At 42.0% G+C, this 23,311-nt stretch overlaps 1 protein-coding gene and 1 non-coding gene across 5 annotated transcripts in view; one reads left to right on the top strand and one right to left on the bottom strand.

Annotated features, from left to right (window-relative positions):
- PTPRG (protein tyrosine phosphatase receptor type G) overlaps positions 1-23,311 on the top strand; it is a 775,419-nt gene that overhangs the window by 304,593 nt on the left and 447,515 nt on the right. The gene's annotated exons all lie outside the window — the stretch shown is intronic.
- On the bottom strand, positions 7,825-7,897 carry TRNAE-UUC (transfer RNA glutamic acid (anticodon UUC)). Its single transcript has one exon. It is a non-coding gene; the product is annotated as a tRNA-Glu (tRNA).

The raw sequence follows: 23,311 nt of genomic DNA, 5'->3' as shown, positions 1-23,311 counted from the left end.
AATGATCAAACCCAGGTCTCCTGCATTCTAAGCAGATTATTTAGCGTCTGAGCCACCAGGGAAGCCCATATCTACCTTCTGTATATCTTACACTTTTAAGATTATAAGATACTCCATTTGTTTTAGTCTTTCCCCATCCTTGCTGCGAATCAAATATTTGCATTAACTTTTCTAGTGAAGCTGGAGAGCTACTGGTTTATAGAGGTATGGGTTTCCTTTTTTAAAGATGGCTATGATTTAGCTTTTTCTTATTTTCATTTCATTGGAAGGAGAGCACAGTTACTGTACGGTTCTCATGTTTGGTAACAAGGCTTTCCTTGTCCATGTTGTGCCCAGACCCATGTTTAGGGCCCTAAAAAGACTGCTAAACTCTCTGGTCCGTACTGACATGAGCACCTAGGGGATGACAGTAGTAAGATGAAAAGCTTTCACCAGTGGACAGCTGGACTGTTTCTATTGTTCTTCTCTGCTGGGTTTTTGTTCCCTCCTCCCCCCGCTCCCCACTGGACTTCTGAGATTCATGGATTTTATGATCATGTTGTTGCAACTTATACACATGAGTCTTTTGAAGTTAACTTCTTCCCTGTTTTCATGGTATAGATGGAGATGCTCTCGTCTTTCTAAAAACGACAGAATCTTGCCCAGGCCTGGTGGTTTTCAGAGTGTATCCTAGAATGCTCTGACTCTTTGGAGTCTTATAGAATTTTACTTCCTTTGTTTTGGTTTTCTATTTACAACTTCAAAACTCAGTTTGAAATAGCTATAAGAAGTTCGTGTTAAAGTAGACCTGAGAGTTCTGTAATGTTTTACTCAGGGAACTACAGTACTTATGACAGGCGAGACCTTTTAAAAGCAAAGAACATACAGAATTATAATAATTTCTTTTACTTCTCACGTTCTTGGTTTGAATAGTGCTTCAAGCCTCACAAAGGGATCTTGCTGAGGTTAAAAGCCTTGGGTTGTTTGAACAGTGTCTGGCAGGGGGTTCGTAGAGAACCTGGGGCAGAATTGACAAGTATTAAACCAAAGAAGGTGTGGGGGGAGACACTTACTGGATCTTCGGGTGTTATAGAGCCTGGGGTTGGGCTTACTGTGAGTTATAGGTAAGCAAATATCTAAATATCCTTCTGGGCTCACCTGGGTTTCCACCTCTTTCTGCTCCTAGAAGAACTTACAAAGTTCCTTTCCTCCCGTAACTGTTTCCTTGGTTGCTTCAATATCTGCTGGTGGAGGTTCTAGTGACCACAGTCTCTCTACTTCCACAGAACTTGAAGATCAAGAATTTTTAAACTGTGGAAATTCCATTCCTTGATAGTCTAACGGTTAGGACTACATGCTTTCGTTGAGGGTGTAGGTTCAATCCCTGGTCAGGGAACTAAGATTCTGCAAGCTATGTTGTGCACTGCACCCCCCCACCCCAAATACTTAGAAGAGTTTTTAAATTGAAAAATACATAGAACATAAAATTTACCATTTAAACAATTTAAAATTGTGCAGGTTAGGGGCTTAGTTCGTTCATGGTGTGGTACAGCCAGCACCATTATCTAGTTCCAGAACTTTTTCATCACCACAAATGAAAACTGCGTACCTATTAAGCATTCATTCTCCATTTCCTCCTCCCCCCAGCTCCTGCCAGCCACTGACTGACTTTTCAAGAATTGTTGAAGGTGATTGAAAATTAAAAACATTCATCTTTTTAAGCTACAGCATAAGAACTGGCCCAAAGAACAAATCTGAAGTGAATCCCACAGTGTGACCCACAATTTCAGTTTTCTTTTTACCATTCTTCTTGTGCCGCCCCATTCTCAGTGCTAAACATTTTGGAATGTGTTTTCACAGTGTTTTTTTTTTTTTTAATAGCCTGCACACACATGTATTCACATATCTTTGATTCATTTCCTTATTGCTTATGAATATGGAATTGTAGTATACACATTTCTCTGCAGCTATCTTTATATAGGGGCTTCCCTGGTGGTTCAGACAGTAAAGAATCAGCCAGCAACATGGGAGACCTGACTTCGATCCCTGGGTTTGGAAGATCCCCAGGAAGAAGGCATGGCAACCCACTCCGGTTTTCTTGCCTGAAGCACGCCCATGGACAGAGGAGCCTGGCCGCAGTCCATGGGGTCACAAAGAGCCAGACACAACTGAGTGACTGAGCACAGCAGCATATATATATTATGAACATCTCTCCAGTCTGTTGCGAGCAGCTTTAACTCATTCACTTTGCAGCTCTGTAATATTTCATAGTTTGGATCATCCATAAATTACTCAATCATGCTGCTCTTCGTGGCCTTTTGAAGATTCAGTAATTAATTTAAAGAAAGTCTTGTGAGAAGGGCTGGGCAATTGCAATTAGCCCTTTTTGTATATAAAGAGACTAAACCTCAGAGAGAGATTAAATTATTTATCTTAAGTCACAGACATATTACTACAGACATATTACTGCTCTATGACGTGATTACTCAAAGTAAGGTCTTAAGAATCTAATTCCAGTGAGTTTTCTCCATAATTGCATGCTGTTCCTTTATTTTTTTGAAGGTAATGCCTGTTTCCATTGGACATTTATTTTCTGGTGAATTCCCATCCTACTCTCCTATTCTTCTGTGTGTCTAATCTTTCTTCTTTATCGGCATAGCCTTAGTCATTTAGTATTTAGCAGTTCTGCAGTTGAAGTGCAAAGTACCTTATTACTCCAGAAATGCTATATTGTAACATCTTATTTAGAATTAGAATTAAAAGATTCTTTAAAGATTCCTTTAGGAATGTTATATAATTGAAGGAAATGGACCCAGAGAGCTTATGTGACTTTGAGTTCATGCAGCTCTTCAGTGACCAAGGTGAGACTTGAACTCAGTCCTCCTGAAATCATATCTCATCATGGATATCTGTAGCATCTCCCACGCCAGTTCCATGGACTGGAGCACCGCATAAGAAAAGTTGAGACTTTGATCAGTTAATGATGCCTGCCATGAAGGGGAGAGGAGACGACCAGCTGTGGTAGACATGCCATACACTGTGCCCCAGCATGCCACACTGACAAGGATGATTCTTAAGTATGGCTTGAGAATTGAGAACCCTTATTACATGTCAAGGGTTCCAAGAGTCAGCTTGGGAGACCAATCACAAAGTCAAGTTGAGGTCTTATTCCTTACATGGATTTTGGATCAGTTGGCCAACATGTGCTTTAGTGTGTGTGTGTGTTTTAATGAGTATTTGAATTATAAATTGGTCATGGGTGTTGTTATCATATCTTTCTACTAGTCTTGACAAGAGTAATGTAATTCCTAATATTTTAACCACTGTTAATTACTGTATTGCTGTTGAATGTTGAATTTGTGAAATTGGCTTTTTTATTTTTTGTTCTGCCATCATATATGGCTTTCTTTTGACTTTGGAATTTACTGGTTGTAATTAAATCTGGGTGTCTAAACATCAGTGCTATGGGTATTGAGACTGGGTAATTCTCCCTTGTGAGGGGGTGTCCTGCGCAGTGTAAGATGCTTTACCAGCATCCCCAGCTTCTACCTACTAGAAGCCAGTATCCTCGCACCTCAGTCTTAACAACTGTGTGTATCTCCAGACATTGACAGATTCCTCCGGGAAAAAGATCACCCCTGTATGATAGCCACGGAGTTAAACTGATTCATGCTTGAAGTGGGTTGTAATACATTTTTTAAAAGGTTAGTTTCTCTGTAGCCCATTTGTATTTCAGGTGTGGGAAGTGACAGGAAAGAAGGAAGGAAAATAAAGACTCATTATCTTGAAAAAGACAGTAGGATGCTTTGCTTCCCTGTAGAAAGAAATAGGAAATCTTCAAATACAGAAGCTCGTTTTGTAACAATAGGTGGCACACTACTACCAAAAGCTGCTGCAGAGAGTTCATGGAGAAGATAGGTGAATGAGTAAATATATTTCAGTCCATTTTTATTAGTATCACCAACTCCTTTTATTTCTTTCCAAAGGATATGCAACTTTAGCAGTGCTTCTGCAGCTGAATTTATTCTTGGAAATGAATACAAATTGGCCACTGAGTGGGAAAAGAACAACCTATAATAATATAGTATTTATAATAAAAAGATTCTTTCATCATGGTAGTCAACCAAATTAGCTTTGATACGTCAGGTGTCTTCTCAGTGTGGTATAGAAAAAGACATTTTTTGTCTTCCCTATGAGATTAGGTATTTTGTCCAATTTTTGAAACAGATAAATGAAGTTTTACTCACTTTTAGCACTTTTAGTTAAGCTCACTAATATAATACATGGCTTCTGTTGAAAACATGTCATGAGATGCCAGTTGGGGTTAGCTGAGTTGTGGCAGCCTAATGCCTCTTTTACACTGGTGAAATAGCCTTAACTTTTAATTATGATGCTTTTGTGTGTAATTGGATCCGACTGTAAATTCAATTTTAAAGATAATAACCATGGTACGTACATTTTGCATGATAGACTAGCTCATTACACACTTCCTTTTAATAAACTGTCCACTAATAAATTTAAGAATAATGACTGTTCTTCTTTGCCTGGTTTAGCAAACATGACTTTCATTGTTTTGTATATGCACGTCATGATGAGAAAATAAGAAAGTAGAGACAAAAAATTTCCTGAACTAATACTGAAATTTTTATGGTTGTGTCTTATGACTCGCTTAAGGGTTGGTTTTTAAAAACTTGAAGTGGAACAGGTTAATCTAATGGAGACTCTTAGAAAGAGCAATAGCTTTCTCCTGCAAAATAATTAAGTATATTTTAACATGAACTTTATAGCTCCTGGGATCTTAGTTCTCTAGGCCCTAAGCAGTGAAAGTGTTGAACCCTAACCACTGAATGGGTAGGGAATTCCCAGTATTAAAGTTTTGAAGATTTAAAGATGCTTGGGAATTGTTGATCATCAGAATTGATCATTTATTATGCACCCACTATGTGCCAGGCATAAAGGCCTTTGGGGCATTGTCTCACTGTAATCCATATAATAATTTTGTAGGAATGTGGAAGTTGAGACACAGGGAAAATTATTAAATAGCTCCTGTTACAGTGTTATCTGAATCACAGACCTGAAATTCAAACCAGGTCTGATTTAAAATTACCTTTTATCTTAAATCATGGAATATCACATAAGGAAAAATCAGAATCATCATGAAATAAAATTATACTTCTTCCCATAGCTCTGTCCTATATACATCTGATGTAAGGAGAACTTCTTGCTTGTAGCCCTGGTAAGGAATCCATAGTTTTGGTTGCTAGGAGTTTGCTTGTCAACCAATGAAGTGGTCGCTGGTCAAGACTCTTGTTTTGTTTGTTTGTTTTAAATAAGGGGAATAAGGTAAGAATGGGAAGCTGGTGAATGACAGGCACTTGGAAATAGTTGTAAGAACTAATGACCTGAACCCAACAACAGCTTATCTTATGTCCTTAGTTTTGATCAATAGAGCACATCATTTGTTAACTAGCATATCATTTTTTAAAAAATGTGAACCATTTTTAAAGTTTTCATTGAATTGTTTTGAATATTATTTTGTTTCTACATTTTGGTTTTTTTTTGGCTGCAAGATATTTGGGATCCTAGTATCCAAAGTAGGGATCAAAACTAGCACCCCTTGCATTGGAAGGCAAAGTCTCAATCACTGGATCACCAGGGAAGTCCCATGTTTCCTTTTAAAATTTAATAAACTCTGGAAAGATGCTGAGGTTTCCTAATTTGTACATCAGTCCATAAAATCATGCATGATTGCTTTGTCATGTTACTAAAGACAGTGAGATAACAGAGGAGGAAACATTCTATGCTTGTTTCTGAATGAAAAGTTGTGCCTCAAGGTAAGGATGCAAAATTGAAATTGTTGATATGAGTGATGTCAACTCATAATGAGTTGATATCAGTGCTAGACTGAGAAGGAAATCCTTTTCTTAAATTTTTACATGTCCCCCAGTCATATTTTATTTTGCTGACAGTTGCTCTTGTCCTTTTCTGCTGCCATAGACTCTTGGATGATTCCTTCTTTGCCTTTAGCAAAGGGTGGGGGAAAGGCTTTTTTTTTTTTTCCCCTTCTAGGATATAGAGGTACAGCTGATTTTTTAAATAAAAAATTTTGAGGTAACTGATACTTCATGTACAGTTGTCTTTCCAGTTTCTTGCATTGGTGACATTTTGCAGAATTAATGTGTAATTGTACACCCAGGACATTGAAATTGGTAACAATCCACCTGTCAGATTTAGTGCTAAGATTTTCTTGTATTCATTTGTGTGTGTGTGCGTGCATGTATGGGCACAATGTGCATTAATGTGTGTGCGTATTAAAATCCTACATGATTCTATCACCTTCGTAGGTTTATGTATACACCACCGCAGTCAACAGTGCCAACCCCACAAGGATCCCTGGTGTTGCCCTTTTATAACCACACCTACCTTCTTCCTACTCTCCAGTCCCTATCCACCTCTAATACAGCTCCATTTCCAAAGTTTTGAACATTTTCAAAATGTCATGTGAATAGAATCATACAATAAATCACCTTTTGTTTGGTATTGGCTTTTTCTACTTCAGTCTGCCTTTGTAGTGAGTCACCCCAATTGCTGTATATCAATAAGTGGTTTCTTCTTATTGCCAACTGAAGAAAATATGAACTGCTATTTTAAAATGGTCCTTTAGAAAACCAGCTTTTATTATGATAGTTTTGGTGACATAAGGTGTCAAGTACAGACTGTCTGCTGTAATTGTCATTCTCCAGAGTTTCCACTGAGCAGCTTTTATTTAGCCCCCCAAATTGGCACAGACATCACTCTTCAAAGCTTGTGTCAAACTGGGGGCCCACAAACAAAACCCTGCGAAGATGCTGATCAAAGACACCAGTGTAGGAGTCAGTCCTTGAGGGCAGAAAATGCTGTCTGCCTTTGACTTTCTTGCCATGGTGCTTTTCTTGGAGTCTTGTCCTTTGTCTTCAAAGCTTTGGAGAAATGCTCCACATAAAAGAAAACGATGCAGGGGCCAACAAAGGGGCTTGCCTTTGTTGTTGTTTATGCGGAAGGTATTGTTTTCTGCTATTGGCAAAGTAATTTTCATCTCTAGGTGAGCCCAGGTCAGTTGCAGTGATTTTCACAAGCCTTAAAAGAAGGCACAGACTTAAAAGCAGGCACAGACTGGTGTTAATTAGAGGTGGCCGGAAGCTCCATCACCTTGGCGTTCCTTCTGGAGACTGGGGCGCTCTTCAGCAGTCCTGGCAGTTAGTGCCTGCTAATGCCAGTGGGTTTTATCACACTATTTAGGTTTCTGCCATGTATCGTTATGATTGGAAAGCACTAATGGTTTTGACATCCTTTGTCTGCATGTACAGTCATGTCTGACTCTTTGTGACCTCATGGATTGTAGCCTGCCAGGTTCCTCTGTCCATGGAGTTTTCCAGGCAAGAATACTGGAGTGGGTCGCAGTTTCCTCCTGCAGGGGATCTTCCCTATTCAGGGATCAAACCCACATCTCTCACATCTCCTGCCTTGACAGGTTGGATTCTTTACTACTGAGCCACCTGAGAGGCCCAGATCTATTATGTGCTGTCAGATTAGACTGAAAGAATCTTTTAGGGGCAGAATTAAGATAAGACGTAAGCAGAGCCTGATGGGGTTTTTATACTTTGTATTATCATATAATAAATGTCATGGAAACTTTTTGACATTGTCACCTAGAAGAATGGTCTTTCTTGAACTTTATCTAAGGAACCCTAATTAGTATTAAAAGGTCGTTGGTAATAATGTGAGTGTTTCCCAGACTCTTATTTTTTGTTGGTTTATTCCTTCATTCATTGACTTTTGGCCACTGCACTGCTTCCAGAATTGTAGTTCTCCGACCAGGAATTGAACCTGGGCCCATGGCAGTGAAAGTGCCAAGTCCTCCCCACTGTACCACCAAGGAATTCCCTCCCAGACTTTTGAAAGAGTACAGTTGCATTTTGCTCGTTAAAACCTGTTGCAAAGCATTTCCCTCCTGTTGGCTTAGTTCTTATCTGCCATCAGGCCAATTTGTATTTTAGGAAATACTCCAGGTATCTTATTGGAGAGTTTTAATTCCCCCGATTATGTGATCCATATGTGATCCTATATGGCATTTAACCTGTTGAAATCTTATTTGCCTCAAGTTTAAAATAAAAGATTAGGTTTCACTGGCTGACCCCTAAATTCCTCTTCAGTTCTAGTAGTGAAAGTAAATCTGTGGGTATAAAGTAGAAGACCTACTGGCTTTCTCTGCATTGAAGGTGATGAGACGATATGGTTGCCTGAAGTTCTCTATGGAAGCCAGTCCCGTCAGGTTGCCGGTGCTCAGGTTCAGACACGGGGTGGACATGTCTGATGATGAGTTCAGAGCGACCTGCTGCTGTGGCTGCACCTTTCTTCACCCCTCTCCTGCCTCACCTGTGCATCTGCCGTGGTGATGTCACGGAGAGCTTTGAGGTGGTGGGCATGTAGGTGTCCACTATAAAAGTACTTCCAGTTTTGTATGTTTGAACATTCTCAAAATAATAGGAAGGGGGAGAAAAACGTAGTGGGAATTTTATTGCTGTAACTTTGGGACCAAAGCAGAGTGTGTATTTAGGCACAGGTCCTAATAGCATAGACTTAATTCCTGGCTGTGGCAGGCTCATCAGGGCTCACCTCTGGAGTGACAGGTGTCTCCAGGGCAAGGATGTGTAGTGGGCGAAGGATGTTTCCACATTCCCTGTGTCTTCTCTGCCAATCTGCTGTGTAAGGCAGCGCATCCCAGTTTCCCATTGTGGGGCTTCAGAACGCCTGTGTTACCTTGAGCAACACGACTGTGGGGCCCCACGATAGGCCTCTGCTCCTGCTTGCTCTTTTCAAGCCTTGGGGTGAGTCCCCCCTGCCCTGGGATGGGAGGGGGGTCATCATTAAATTCTGAACACGTCATTTAAACATTTAAAAGAAAGGTCAGATGTATATAGATAGTGAACCCCAATTCAGCTGTTTTCCGCTTTCACTAGAAGAGAGTTCAGTAAGAATATTACCTGGAATGAACCTCAGAGGTGCCTTACATGTTTAGCAGAACTCATTCATCTATACCAGCTCTGAAGAGGTTGTCCAAGGTTATGTGCATGCTGGTTAAGAAAAACAGCAGTAAGATCGAGGTAGCTCCGGGTCCCAACCCTAGGTCGTGCTCTCCCTAAGTTAATGGAACTTTAGACAAATCAGTTAACTCCTTTGCATCCCTCATTCTTCTCTGTTGTAAAGTGGGGAGAATAAAATCACTTACCATGTGGGACTTTTATGAGAACAAAACCAAACAGCCCTCCCTGTGGCACCTGTCATTGATAAGGATCAGTGAATGTTAGCTAGGGTGGTAGAATTCTTCCTGCTGCATAATTACAGCCTATTCTTTCCTATTACTCCTTCGTTTACTCACCCAGAACTTCAGTGCAGTAGCCCAGAAGACGGAAGTGTTCCACTGTCTCACAGCACTGTTGGGACTTGGCCTTGTGATGCTGATCTCTAAAGATGTCCATCTTTGTCTGTCCATCAGTCAGTGGATCACGCTCCCCCTGACACCTAACTGCCGGGCGTGGAGACCCTCACTCTTTTAATGCCACTTAATTGTAAGCAAATCAGTTACCCTGAGCATCTCGGGGATTCAGGGGGAATTAAGGCAAATCCCAGGGGGATTAGGGAACCAGAGTCATTTGCTTGTCACTTGATTTTGCTCTAAAAAACTATCAAGTTCAACTTAGTGTGGTGAGCTGGGTTTGTTTCAGCTCTTGATTTTTCACCTTATAGCTGTAATTTTCTGGCTGCTATTGCCCTCTTAAAATCTGGTTCAGCAGTCACCCGGAGTGTTCAATAACCCAAACGTTTTAAGGTTTTCTCTTCAACATCTGTGCTCTGCAAATTGAGAGGAAACGACAGATTCGAAATACACTCTGAAGGAGACTCCAGGATCCAGCTCCTTGTAACACGCAGTGTTGGTTTCCTGATCTTCCCAGATTGCTCCCCAATGTTCCTCTCCATACTATTTCAGTGGTTCTGCAGAAGGTGTCTTGTGAGGTTTCAGTGTCTTGGAAGGGCCATTTATGTCAGCTTGCCAGTGTCAAATTGTCATTCCCTTGCTGCCCCCCCTGCCGCCACCCCGGCTTTGTCCCCTCCAGTCTACAGGTTCATAGCTGTGTCCAGGTATCCAGAGACCATGGATCATTTTTGCTGATCACTGGGGATGATGATGCTTTTTGTCCTGAAGCAAGCTGGGGAAGTGCACCATGTATATGACCAATGAATCTGTGGGGTCAAAAACAGTACAGCTTAGAATGCCGTCATTCAGTGTCCGTTCTCAACCCTGTTACACAACCAGCACCGCAACAGTGATGTTAAGAATAAAGCAGTTACCAGTTAGACAGCTTCATTGTTCTCATCTTCTCTAAAAGTCACTTGAGGAGAGTACTCTTCTCTCCTTTTCTGGAATCCCAGGGATGGGAGCCTGGTGGGCTGCCATCTATGGGGTCACACAGAGTCGGACACAACTGAAGTGACTTAGCAGCAGCAGCAGCAGCAGCTGAAAAAAACTGTGTTAGACGTTTCAGTCTGAAGCACATACCTACTGAGTGGTGAAGCCAAGATGCAAACTCAGACCACCTCTGCCTAGCGTCAAGTGGGTACTGACTGTGTGCCATCCCCTTACTCTCTGCAGTGGAGTAAGTGGGGCAAGGCTTCTTCCTGCTCCAGATGGCCTCTTACCTGATCATCATAAAATCATCCTGTGTTGGCCTAGGGCACCCCCTCCCCCGTGCTGGCAGGGTAGGTGGCAACACGCTGCTTGTACTCCATGAGCAAGGCAAAGCATGTTTGCCTTCTCATTAACTAAGTTCTACTTTGCTGTATCTGCACCATGTGCCACTGGGGCCAGAGCTCTGAGCTGAGCCCATTACCCCAAGGATAAAGTATATCTCCTCTGATGGCCATGTAGCCAGGACAGCCACAGAAGGCTTGGGGTGTTGTGCTGGGGTTAAAGTCGGTGGAGGTCAGTCAGTGCTGATCCAGGCTTCCTTTGCCGGACAGAGGGACTCTGGTTTGTCCATAGGTCTAATCTTCAGTCTTTTACGGCCAGTATAAGAATATGGTGACCTCTGATGGGGCTGCTTGATAAATGAACCAGGGGGTTCATCTATCCCTGCTTCCATGTACAATGGGTGACTCATGCAGCGCCATTCGCCTTACATCCAGGAACAGGCTGAATTTGCTCTGTCCGCTCTTTGGAAACACTGCCTCCTGTTGCTGTCACCGGCTATTAGTTTATTATTTGACTCTTCCTATTAAACATCTGTACTTCCTTTCCCCACTCCTGATACATGTGAAGATGGATTCTTCATTTTGTTCCTGGTCATACACACTTTTTTTGGCACTTGACTCTGATTGCTTTCGGTAACTCTCATGTCAGAGAGAGGCAGAAGGTGGTGGTTTAGGAATTGGAAGGCTTTTGACCCATCCTGTCCAGGCCGGTGAGATTGAGACAGGGGCTAAGGACTAGAAGGAAGAAGGGCAAGCACATCCCCATCTTAGAACACCTGGCTGGAAGTTAGCACAGAGAAGTGAGCATTGCTCCTTCCTGTAAAAATGACACTTCACAGGGTTTTCCCCTTTTCGGAACTGGGTGCTGTTTTATCCTACTGGAGACGGGTCTATGGGAAGAGAGACTAGAGCAGCACTGGGGCCCAGGTCATATGAGGCTTGGATGTGGGTCATAGGAGGCTTGTTGGCTGGGTGGAACATCAGCCTCCTAGCCAGGCGTCATGCTTTGTCAGATTGCCCAGGATTGGGACAGCAGCCCTACCAGATGGCCTCCTGGCCCCAGAAGTTCCTTCTGGAACCCATCAGGGTGTTCTTGTCACTGTGATTCAGCAGCAGCAGGCTTGATGGTGCCCCCGCCGGGGGCCTGGCATGGCTTCTCCCCGCTGCTGCCCGCAGCTCGCCTCCATGGCCAAGGAGTGGCTGCACGTGGAGACATACCAGCGGCCCCCATTGAGCTGACTTGGTTGCCTGAAGTGAGAATGGTTAAATGGGTAATTGATGGAAGGAAAGCGAGGGGAGGCATGTCCCTGCTGGGCAGCTGGTTCACTGTGAGGGGATGTGTGTATGGAGCAGGCGCAGAAATGGGTGACCTTTGCAGAACGTGAGCCTGTCCCCTTCTCTTCTTTCCCTCCCTTTTGTTTTATAATAATAACTTTCATTCTTCACTGCTTTTTATGAACCATACACTATAGCTCTTTTCATCCATTACTCACTTGATCTTTTCATGACTGATCTTCCTAGTAAAACTAGGGAATCGGGTCATTTTGGGGAGTGACAGAAGTGGGCCTTGGGTGGGTCTAACTCCCTGACAATTCAGGCCATTATGCTGCAGCTCTTCTCCATCTCGCTGTGACCCCTCTCCCCATCCCTTCCTCAGGGGTCTCCCTGGAGCATGCATCCTATATCAGGCTGCTGATGGAGCTCATAGAGATAGGGGAAATAGCCCTTCTCTTAGTGCATATGTGTGTGTGCTCAGCTGTGTGTGACTCTTGGTGACCCCATGGACTATAGACCACCAGTTTCCTGTGTCCATGGAGTTTTCTAGGCAAGAATATCAGAGCAGATTGCCATTTCCTACTCCAGGGGATCTTCTCAATCCAGGGATCTAACCCTCCCCTCTTCCATCTCCTGCATTGGCAGGTGGATTCTTTACCGCTGTGCCACTTGGGAAGCCCTTAAAAAAAAAACTCACAGTTAACTTGTCATAGGACAAACACATGCTTCTGACCCTTTGAAGATGAGACACAGCCCCAGGCTGTGTGGGGCTCATTGATGAGCTCCTGCCTGAGCCTAGGGCCTAGAGGTGGGTTATAAAGTTTGAGCCCAGTGCTCTGTCTTCCACTGAGAGTCTGAGCCCTTGTGGTCTTGCTGGACTGAGCACCTTTTCCCCAGCAGCCTAGAGCATGAGATATAGGAGTGGTTGCCGCCTTCTGTGACTGTCCGGTGGGTGTGGTTTAACAAGTAGGGTTGGCTAGTACACCCCTGTTTTTAAGATCTCCTGTTCTACTTAAGCTTCCTCCTTCTGCCCTACCCCCAAATAGTCCCTTCACCAAGGAGAAGAGAGGGTACATGTCTTGAGACCCAGGTTTGTGCCAGGCTCTGGATTAGACATGCAAATTGTTAGTTATCTCATATGATCCTTACACAAACTCTGTGCAGTGGGTCATGTTCTGTCTTACCTGATGATGAAAGAACCCCAAGATCAGGGATTGTCAGGTATCTTTTATGTAACTTCTTTGCCCACAGTCCTCCTGGGATTCCTTTCCTTTCTCCGAATTGATTCCACAATCCCTAAGTTCTTAAAAAAGGCCTTCTGTGGGCTTACTCCTGGTGGGCTTGCTGATTTTGCTTCTTTCTGGTCACCCCCTGCCCCACCAGCCCCCTGCACCCTGGCCTCCCTGCTGTCTTCTTGGCCTCCTGGGCTCCCCCACCCCGGGCCTTGGATTTCACTGCCCCCTCTTGCCTTCCTCTCCCTCTCCTTTCTCCTCTCCTCACCTTCTGGGCTCTCTCACCTCTCCCTGTTACGTTTTTGCTGTGTGAGTTTGATTCTGAAGGTTTTGTTGGGCAAAGTGAACACATTTGGCATGTAGAATTTCCCTGAGGCTAATTTGTAACAAAATTATTAGTAAAGCTATGGGGCTTTTTTGGTGGTTTGAGTAAGCACAAGTAAGGCCAGCGATTCAAGGTCAAGGTCAAATGCTGTGTCTTGCAGTTTTTGAAGTTTCTAGGGCCAGGCTTTCTATATCTCTTGTTATTTTGAATTCCTTTGGGCACTGGTCTTTGTACCTGAAATAGCCTCATATTTAATTCAGCAGGCACATTTATAACAAGGTCTTATTTGATGACTTGCTTAGAATTTTTTTAGATTTTAGCAGGATTGTAGAATCACTGGCTTTGAAGTTGGTTATCTCTAGGAACATTTTTGGTAAATTAAGCCTATTCTCTCTGTGGCTTCCCTGTTTTGCTTACCCTGAGGAGGGTGGAGTTTGGTAGTCTGATGGCTTTTTCTGCTGTGGGTTTTATTTTTGCTCTGATGTACCTGTTATTGGGCTCCAGTAACTCCTGGGCTCCAAACTCACTGCGGATGGTGACTGCAGCCATGAAATTAAAAGATGCTTGCTCCTTGGAAGAAAAGCTGTGACCAACCTAGACAGCATATACAAAAGCAGAGACATTACTTTGCCAACAAAGGTCCATCTAGTCAAAGCTGTGGTTTTTCCAGTAGTCATGTATGCATGTGAGAGTTGGATCATAAAGAAAGGTGAGCACCAAAGAACTGATGCTTTTGAACTGTGGTGTTAGAGAAGACTCTTGAGAGTCCCTTGGACAGCAAGGAGATCCAACCAGTCCATCCTAAAGGAAATCAACCCTGAATACTCATTGGAAGGCCTGATGCTGAAGCCGAAGCTCCAGTCCTTTGGCCACATGATGCAAAGAACTGACTCATTGGAAAGGACCCTGATGCTGGGAAAGATTGAAGGCAGGAGAAGGGGAAGACAGAGGATGAAATGGTTGGATGGCATCACCGACTCAATGGACTTGAGTTTGAGCAAACTCCGGGAGATGGTGAAGGATAGGGAAGCCTGGAGTGCTGCAGTCCACGGGCTCACAAAGAGTCAGATGCAATTGAGCAACTAAACAACAACAAGAACATGCGTTGTATAAAGTGAACTCACTTCCACTGTTCAGCAATGATACGTGTGCTGAGATGCAGGTTGCAACCACGTGGGTGCAAAGACAGTTCCTGGACCCTCATGAGGATTCCCTTGTGCCTCTTCCTTACCTATAAACTCCCCTCTCCCTGAGGGAAGCACTTTTCCCATTTTTGTGGCCATTGATGACTTTTGCCTGTTCTTGATCTTCCTACAGATGGAATCATACCATATGTACTCTGTTTCGGGTGTTCTTTCTTCGTGTCTGTGAGATTTGTCTGTGTTGTTACTTATACTTATGTAGTCTGGTGTCGCATTTCCTTTGTCCTATTTTATTGCATCTTTCTACCACGGTTTACCTATTTGTGCTTCTTGTTGATGGGCACCTGGGCTGTTCCAGTTTATGACTACAATTAATAGATCCGTTGTGAACTTAACTTTGCTTTGGTGAACGTCTGTATTTTTATTTCTCTTGATATGTAAATTAGTATCAGTCTTCTCTGATAGCTCAGTTGGTAAAGAATCTGCCTGCAGTACAGGAGATCCTGGTTCAATGCCTGGGTTGGGAAGATCCGCTGGAGAAGGGATAGGCTACCCACTCCAGTATTCTTGAGCTTCCCTTGGGGATCAGCTGGTAAAGAATCAGCGGAAATAGTTTTATCCAGGTGTGTGCATATTACAACTTTTACAGTTTAAAACACTTAAATATGTAGTTCTAAAAGTTAAATACAAGTAACTTTAAATGAGGGAGTAGACTACATGTTGTATAGTGTCTTATTTAATTTAAAAAAAAGTTATAATTTAAGATCATCCAAGCAATTGTATATGTGAAGTACAAAATTTTCGGCATTGTCCTTTATATCATTTTAGGAAAAAAGTGTCTACATATGCTATTGTATAAATACCATTGTTTTATTGCATTTTGCTGGAAATACATGATAATAAATAGTTTTAATATACAGTATACTTCACTGACTGAGTTTTCCATTGTTAAGTGGGGAAAATGATTCTTACTTCTCAGTTTTGTGACACTGCTGTACAAACTGTAAAGTTAATTGTAAAAATTAACAATGACCAGGTTGTGTGTGCCTTACATTGTGAAATCAATTAATACAATAAGATCCCTTAATGAATATGTCTGTGAAATTCGTTTTAAAACATTGCTGTTTAGAAATCAGCAGTGAAGTAAAGTTACAGATGACGTTCAAAGCAGAGGTTTTAGGAAAAGAAGGGAATATAGTTTGTTCAGATAGTCAGTCTCTGTGTACGTCAGTTTCCTGGCTTCTAGAATGGAGGGTCGTTAAGTAGAGCATTTTGAAGGTCCCTTCAGGGCTCCAGTCTCTTCTTGCTTTCTTTTGTTGTTAAAAAGCATAAAATTGCTGACTCTGAACTGGATGCTTGATTCTAGTAGGGAGAATACCATCCTCTGGGCCCAGTTGGATGAAGGGATGGATCATTTGACAGAATCTGTAGTGACTTCCATGAAATGAAGAAAGTTTGACTGCTTAAAAAATATTTGCTCTGTCTCTCTTGCCAGGACTGAGCTGTCATGTTCGGATCTGTTGGGTTCCAGCTAAGTTACCTTGAAAGTGACAGGTTTGCACGGGGGGAAAGGGGAGAGGCCTGTTTCTCTCTGACTTTACGTTTTAGAATTCATCTTGTGTCCCGCTAACCGATCGATTCTGGGGTAGGAGTCGTGGTCATCAGGGCAGTCAGTTCTGGGAATCACCGAGGCCTTTTAGAATCGCAGCTCCCAAGCAGCACCGCTGGCTTGCGGTCCATTTTGAAGGAGATAAATGACTGTCTTTCTCACTTTCCTTTCTGTGTCTCAGCACAGCTGTTTAACTTTAAAGGCCACAGGCATTCAGATTTCAGAGATCTGTATTTTCTACCTGAGTGTTTTCGCCCAGCGTTTCTAATGCCCAGCTCAAAGCTCTCGACAGCTGAAAATACCGCGTCACTCTATAACCAATAAGCAGACAGTGAATTCTTGGATCATAGAGCTTTCTCCATATATTTCATTTACTGTTGGAACCTCAGTAAGAGAAAAACTGGTCAAAAGGTCTGGCTATGGAGTAGACTGGGCCAAAGAAACACACTTCCTGTGGAAATAGCATGCACTTGGACTAAGTCCAGTCTCTGTACTGAAGTGGGTGTTTGAAACGCAGTGTCATTGATTTGGGTGAGTTGCTTTTGTAGTGTTTGGCTCCATGACTTGCTGGCCTTATGATCTTGGACAAATTACTTATTCATTGTGAGCCCTGATTTCTCCATCTATAAAATGATATCACACTTAGTGTTGAGGCTGGTTTGGTGATTGTATCAGTGCTTGGCTGGTCTGGCCCTTCCTTCATGCTCACTTAACATATGGCACAATCATCCATGAGGTGTATCATTGTATGTGTGTGGTGGTGGTAATTTAGTCTTTAGATCTTGTCTGACTCTTTGCGACCTCTTGGACAGTAGCCCGCCAAGCTCCTCTGTCCATGGGATTTCTGAGGCAAGAATGATGGACTGGGTAGCATTCCCTTCTCCAGGGAAAGCCCCGTATATGTGTGAAGGGTCACAACAGTTTTTCCTCAGTGAGCTGGGCCAGGGTGTATGTGAGCCTTCTGCACATCTAGACTGTGTGTTCCCAGAGGAATCCAAAGGTCGTGGTGGAAACAGAATACCCAGCTTGGTAAAACAGCTATGTTTGGAAAGAAAGAGCTTTTCCCTGAAATTATGTTTCTCATTTGCAGTTCCATCTTTAGAAAATCTGAGGAATTTGTTTTGAATCAGAACCATCCATCTCTGGAATGACAAAGAGTTAAAGAGGGAAGTAATTGAATTGCCAAATGTGGCTTGGGTTTTCTTCCCCTTTCAAGACAGGCATTGGCTGGGAGCAAATGGATTCCACCATTTGGGGAAGTTCTTCAGTCAAGTTGAAGATTTCTCTGCTTTTTGATCAAAAAATTCCATTTGTAGGTGAGAAAAACTCTTTATAAGTAGCCTGGGTGACATGTCAAATACTCATCACAGCACAATTTGTGATGCAGAAAACTGGCTACAACCTCCAGTGACTTTCACCATGCAATTGGTGAATTCATGTGTTACATTCATACCTTGGGGGACCAGGCAGCTGCTGAAATGAGTAAATAAGATGCATAGGTCAACATGAATAAACTTTTAGCTTTACCTGTAATATTTCATTTCCTTCATGTTAAAGCAAATACTATGGAGAAGGAAGTGGCAACCCAGTCCAGTATTCTTGCCTGGGAAGTCCCATGAACAGAGGAGCCTTGCAAGTTATAGTCAACGGGGGTCCATAAGAGTTGGACACAACAACTAAACAACAAAACATCAAAAGTAAATATACTGAAACATTGAATCCTGTTTAAATAGTGGTAGCAATGTGGCCATCAGTTATATTTTTTTCTGAACATTAGAAACATTTTTCAACTTTAGGTAGCTGGTAGAAAAAGAAAAGTACTGTAGAATGGCTTATGGGTTGCATTTGGCATTTATTTCATGTTATAAAATATTTCCTTCAGGAAAGTAAATCGGTAATGTGTGGTATAGTGATGAATGTGGGTGTATGTTTATGGGAGCGCCGAAGGAACGTAGGTTTTTCCACCTCATTTCTCTTACTTATCAGGAAGACGTTTTTACCCATTAGCTCTGTAACGTGACTAAGAGTGAATGACATTTCCGAAGGCAGCGTAGATGAGCACCTAAGTGATCAGGCCACCGAGTCAGCTTTTCTGGGTTTGCGGCCGTTCCCAGCCCTCCTGACTGCGCCGTGAGAGGAGAGAGCCTCAGTCGTCTTCTGCTCTGCTGCCTCTCTGTCAAACAATGTCCAGGAGAGCGGTGGGTCATGAATGGGATTATTTCTGTTGATTCAAATCCTAGACTGTTTGACACAGTAGAAATGTCAGCTGTTTCTGTTACTATGGGTTTTGGTGGGAAAAGGCACTCTACAACCAGTTGTAGACCCCAGCAATGAAAGCTGTGGATCGGACCGTCCCCGCCACAGGAATGCAGAACAGCGCCCTGAGTCTGCGCCTTTTTCTCCGTCATCTGCTCACCTTGGCAGCTCAGGCGCTCCCTGGCCAGTGTCATCAACAAGGGCTGTCCCCCATTTTCTATCTGTTTCAGGCCTTGAGATGTGGGCTTGGCCTGGCGGCCTGTGCTGTTTTCTCTCCACCAACTTTGGGGAGCTTATCTCCTCAAGTTTGACTGGGTCTCATCACAAGTTTTTCTTCCCAGGATTTTATCTACCTTATGCAGACTGGTTTTCAGTGTCCTGATGTGTTCTGTATTTACTATCTCCAGGCTAATTTCACATTTATAGGGACTTCCAGGATGGGGGTGCTTTGGGGGCCAGAGAGGTGAATTGTCTTCCCTTTCACCTAAATATCCACCATACTTTTTTCTTTTTCTCCCTTTCCCTTTTTTCCCTACCTTTTTCTTTGACTATCCCGACTTTAAGAAGTGTAGGAATCAGTAGGAATAAAAAGTCGTTGCCTTTAAAAATTTTCCTTCCTCTTTTCCTTCTGCCACATGCCCTTATCTAAAGAAGGGAGATTCACAGTGGATAACGATCTCACAAAATCTCTTGCTTTGGCTTTTGATCCCTCTTCTGATTTTCTTCCTCTCTTTTCAGTGTGTAGAAATCATATGCCAAAGCACAAGACCGGCTTAGAGTACGGAGTGTTTGTAGAGGCTGCAGCCATCTTCCTCAGCATCCCGTTTCAGCAACTGACACTTGAGTGGTTCCCATTGATACCACGCAGGGACGCGTTTCAGAAGGCCTCTGGGATTGCCTGGGGGTGGTGTCAGGAGTACTTGAGTGCCATCTGTGAGGCAAAAGGCTTTGAGAGAGAGAGGATCCTCCTTTAAAAGAATCATAATGTTTTTAATGATAACTACACCATCTACTTGGTTAATCAGTAAATGTCTATCTTTGTAAACGAGGGAAACTGGGAAGTGCTTCAAAGGAAGGTTACCTAGTGTCTCGAAAGAAGTGTTGGCTCCGCATTTGTGTTTTGGTGTTTGGATAGTTAGTGATTCAGACATCTATCAGATGGAGGGTTCCCTGCTTGGAGGTGTGCCACAGTGATAAGCACACGTTTCATAGACTGGCTTCAAGCCTTTGCCAAGGGGCTTTCTATTCTTAAGAGTGCCATCATTCCTTTCTAGGGATGTGACTGGAGAACAAACCTTGCAGAGATGGTTGACTTTTTTTCCACTCCCTCCATGTGCCTAAAATCAGGGTGAAATAGGGCCGGATGCCCCCTTGATACAAAGAACCAACCCAATGTGAGGGACAGGAGTGGTGATGGGGAAGCTTTACAACTGAAATCCATTTCCTACTTTTTTGAAGTCTTCACCATGATTCACTAAAAGCAGTTTCTCTCTCTCTCAAAAAAGAAAAAAAGGGCATTATAGATAATGCTAATAAATGTGAGCATTCAATACCCAATATCAGTGAAAGATTCTCTTACAATTAGAAACAGTAATCAGGAAGGCTATACTATTAATTCTATGGTATTCTTGCCAAAAATGCATAATGTCACTCCAGTCCTGGGATGCTGTCAGATACCCCAGACTGAGGGACATGCTGTGGATCAAGATTCTTCTGTTGAGATGGTGCGAGATCAGGGAAGACGGAGAAACCGTTAGAGACGGGAGGAGGCTAAGGAGATATTACTGAATGCAGTATGGGATTCTAGAACTGGAAAAGATATGAATGAAAACCTGGAACATTTCATGTAAGGTCTGTCTTTCAGTTCCTTGTGTCTTGCCAATGTTAATTTTCTGGTTTTGATCATTGGAATGTGGTTATATAAGATGACATTTGGGGAAGCTGAGTGAGGGAAATGATACTATTTTTGCAACTTTTCTATAGTTCTGAAATCTGTTCAGTGTAAATTGGTTGCTTTCAAAAGCAGTAATTATTGTCTAGAGTGAAACAAGTTAAATAGTTTCTGTTGTTTGCTCATCCAAATATAGTTTAAATGCCATTTCATATAAATAGTTCACAAATGTGTTAGTTTTATGAATTATAAAACCATGGAAGTATCAGTTCCAAATATTAAATGGCGATTTTTTTTTTTTTACAGTGGGGTACATAAGGAAACTTTCTGTGTTTAGTACTTGGAATGTAAAAAAAATTATAGAAGTAGCAGGCTTACTGTGAAAAATTAAATAATGAAAAGTAGAAACAAGTGTTCTTAATTCCTTTTTCCACTCTGCCTTACTTACAGCTCACACCTCCCTTTGTTAAAAGTGAGGTACAGATTCAGGATTTGAAGTTCACCAGTGTCTGTCTAGGTAATATGTATTAGACAGAATGTGATCACATTGTCAAAGCCTTTCTATAACTTACCTTCCTCTTTTCCCACCTAACCGTAATTCATGGCTTTCTTCAATACCCGTAATTCTACCTTATGTCATTTATTTTCTGTCAAGTAGTACTTCTTTTGCATTTTTTATATTGATGTGTTTTGTTCAGTCGGTAAGTCATGTCCAACTGTTTGAGACCCCGTGGGCTATAGCATGCCAGACTTGCCTCTCCTCCACTATCTCCTGGAGTTCCTTCAAACTCATGTTCACTGGTTCAGATAATAATGTGTCTGACTACTTATTTATTGGAATTTCAGCTGTCTTCCAGTTACATTCATGAAGTGTTAACATCTCTTCCTCTCTGTGTATTCTGATTTTTTTTAATATTAAGAAAGGTAGCTTTTGATTCAGGCCTACATTTTTATATCAGAAAGAATTTTTATATCAGAAAGAAAGTCTGGGTCTTTGCCTTATGCAGTCTTTGTATTCCTTTTTTAAACTTCTTTTGTATCGGAAGTGTATCTAAAGTGTAAATTCCTAGACATCAAATGCCTGGATCCAAATATAAGAACATTTTCCATTCAGTCTACCAAGAAGAAAAGGCATATTTAAATTATGTGATTCTTAGCTTTTATGTAATTTTAGTTCAGTGTGGACCCAGAAGCACAGAAGCATGACTTTGTATCTTTATTGCTATTCCCTAAGTATTGAGGTTGTGAATGTTCTGCATCAGTGGATGGGTATTTGACAATGCTAACCTGGCCCTCAGAAGTTAATTTTGTGTTTTTGAACTTTGGTACAAATGCTTAGGTCCCCAGGAGGAGGTTAATATGTAAACTGCAGAGAAACCACACAGGTGCCTAATTTTGGTTGTTTTGTAGTTTATCATTAAGCCAGAAATGAGGAGGAAACAGCTGACCAAACAGCTTGCAGACATTTATCACCTTTGAGTGTTTGATAAAAATACACTAAATTAGAATAATGTTCAGTAGTTATGTGTAGGCCTTGGTAGTAAAAGCATTAATTGTTCAATTGCATGTCAGAAACACACTCAGGGGATGTTAATGTGTTTAAATATGGAAACTTCTGATGCAGTGGGATGGAAACAATGAAAATAATGGCAGCTAGGAGGGAGTGTAAAATGAATGCTAGTTGGTGAAATAAAATACCTCTTCGTTTCCAAAATATTTGAACATTGAGCAAGCTGTGTGTTTGTGGAATTCATTGGATTAGCAGTGACAACGTTTAACATGAGGAGGGCCTTATTTTGAATATAGAACACTGGAATAATTACTGAAAGTACAGTAAATGTCCCGCTCATTCTTTCGGTTTAATCTTAACATAATTAGCTCCTTGCACAATAGAGTATTTAATTTGAAACGCTGCCAAGGCTTATTAAGTGAGAGAAGTACTTCCTGAGATCTCTGTTGTTAAATTTGGGACTTTCTATAGGAGATAATTTGCACCCGAAGTGTCAGGGTATCAGAATTGTTGCACATATTCTGGCATTTATCACCAAAACTCACTGAAACACTTAACATTTTCAGTTTTATTGATGGAGCCTTTTATGAATATTGGCGAATTTGCTGCATCTCATGGAAAGAAATTAATTTTGGGAGACCTGACAAGCCTGAGTGATAGATCCCTTTGCCCTGGAGAGCCTTCTTCATTCCGTGACTTGGGTAGTGATGATGAGCCAGTAGAATTTCATTTTTTTTCCTGCTTTCGGTTCTCTTTAATGGTTCATTGTAGAGTCAGTCATATTATAGGAAATACAATATGTGAACACCGGTTTTCTTTGATTTGCATTTCTCTTTTTGTTGTTACTTGACATTTTCCCCGGACTTGTAAAGCACAACAGAATTATCCTGCATTTTGAAGTTGGAGTGCAAGACATTTAGTTGCCTTTTCAGTTTGCAGATGTATCCAGTGACATGGTTTCACCAGCAATGCCTGTTATTCTATAAGATCACCAACCTGTGTATCAGAATTCCTTGCTCTTTTCAACTAATGCCATATAGTCTTAGAAAAAAGTCTAATTAGGGTTATAAAAATTGCAAAGTAGCCAATGTAGGTTCACCACGACTAAAGCCTGTGGAATTTACCTCATTTCCTATTTTGATAGCAAACATCTGAAGATTTCTTATGAAAATCATTGGAAAATGTGGTATTTACATGGGCTTCCCTGGCGGCTCAGAGGTTAAAGCGTCTGCCTCCAATGTGGGAGACCTGGGTTCGATCCCTGGGTCGGGAAGGTCCCCTGGAGAAGGAAATGGCAACCCACT

Source organism: Ovis canadensis, chromosome 19 (assembly GCF_042477335.2).
Source record: "Ovis canadensis isolate MfBH-ARS-UI-01 breed Bighorn chromosome 19, ARS-UI_OviCan_v2, whole genome shotgun sequence".
Classification (NCBI taxonomy): domain Eukaryota; kingdom Metazoa; phylum Chordata; class Mammalia; order Artiodactyla; family Bovidae; genus Ovis; species Ovis canadensis.
Note: the sequence above shows the minus strand (reverse complement) of the source record. Positions and strands in the feature narration are given on the sequence as shown.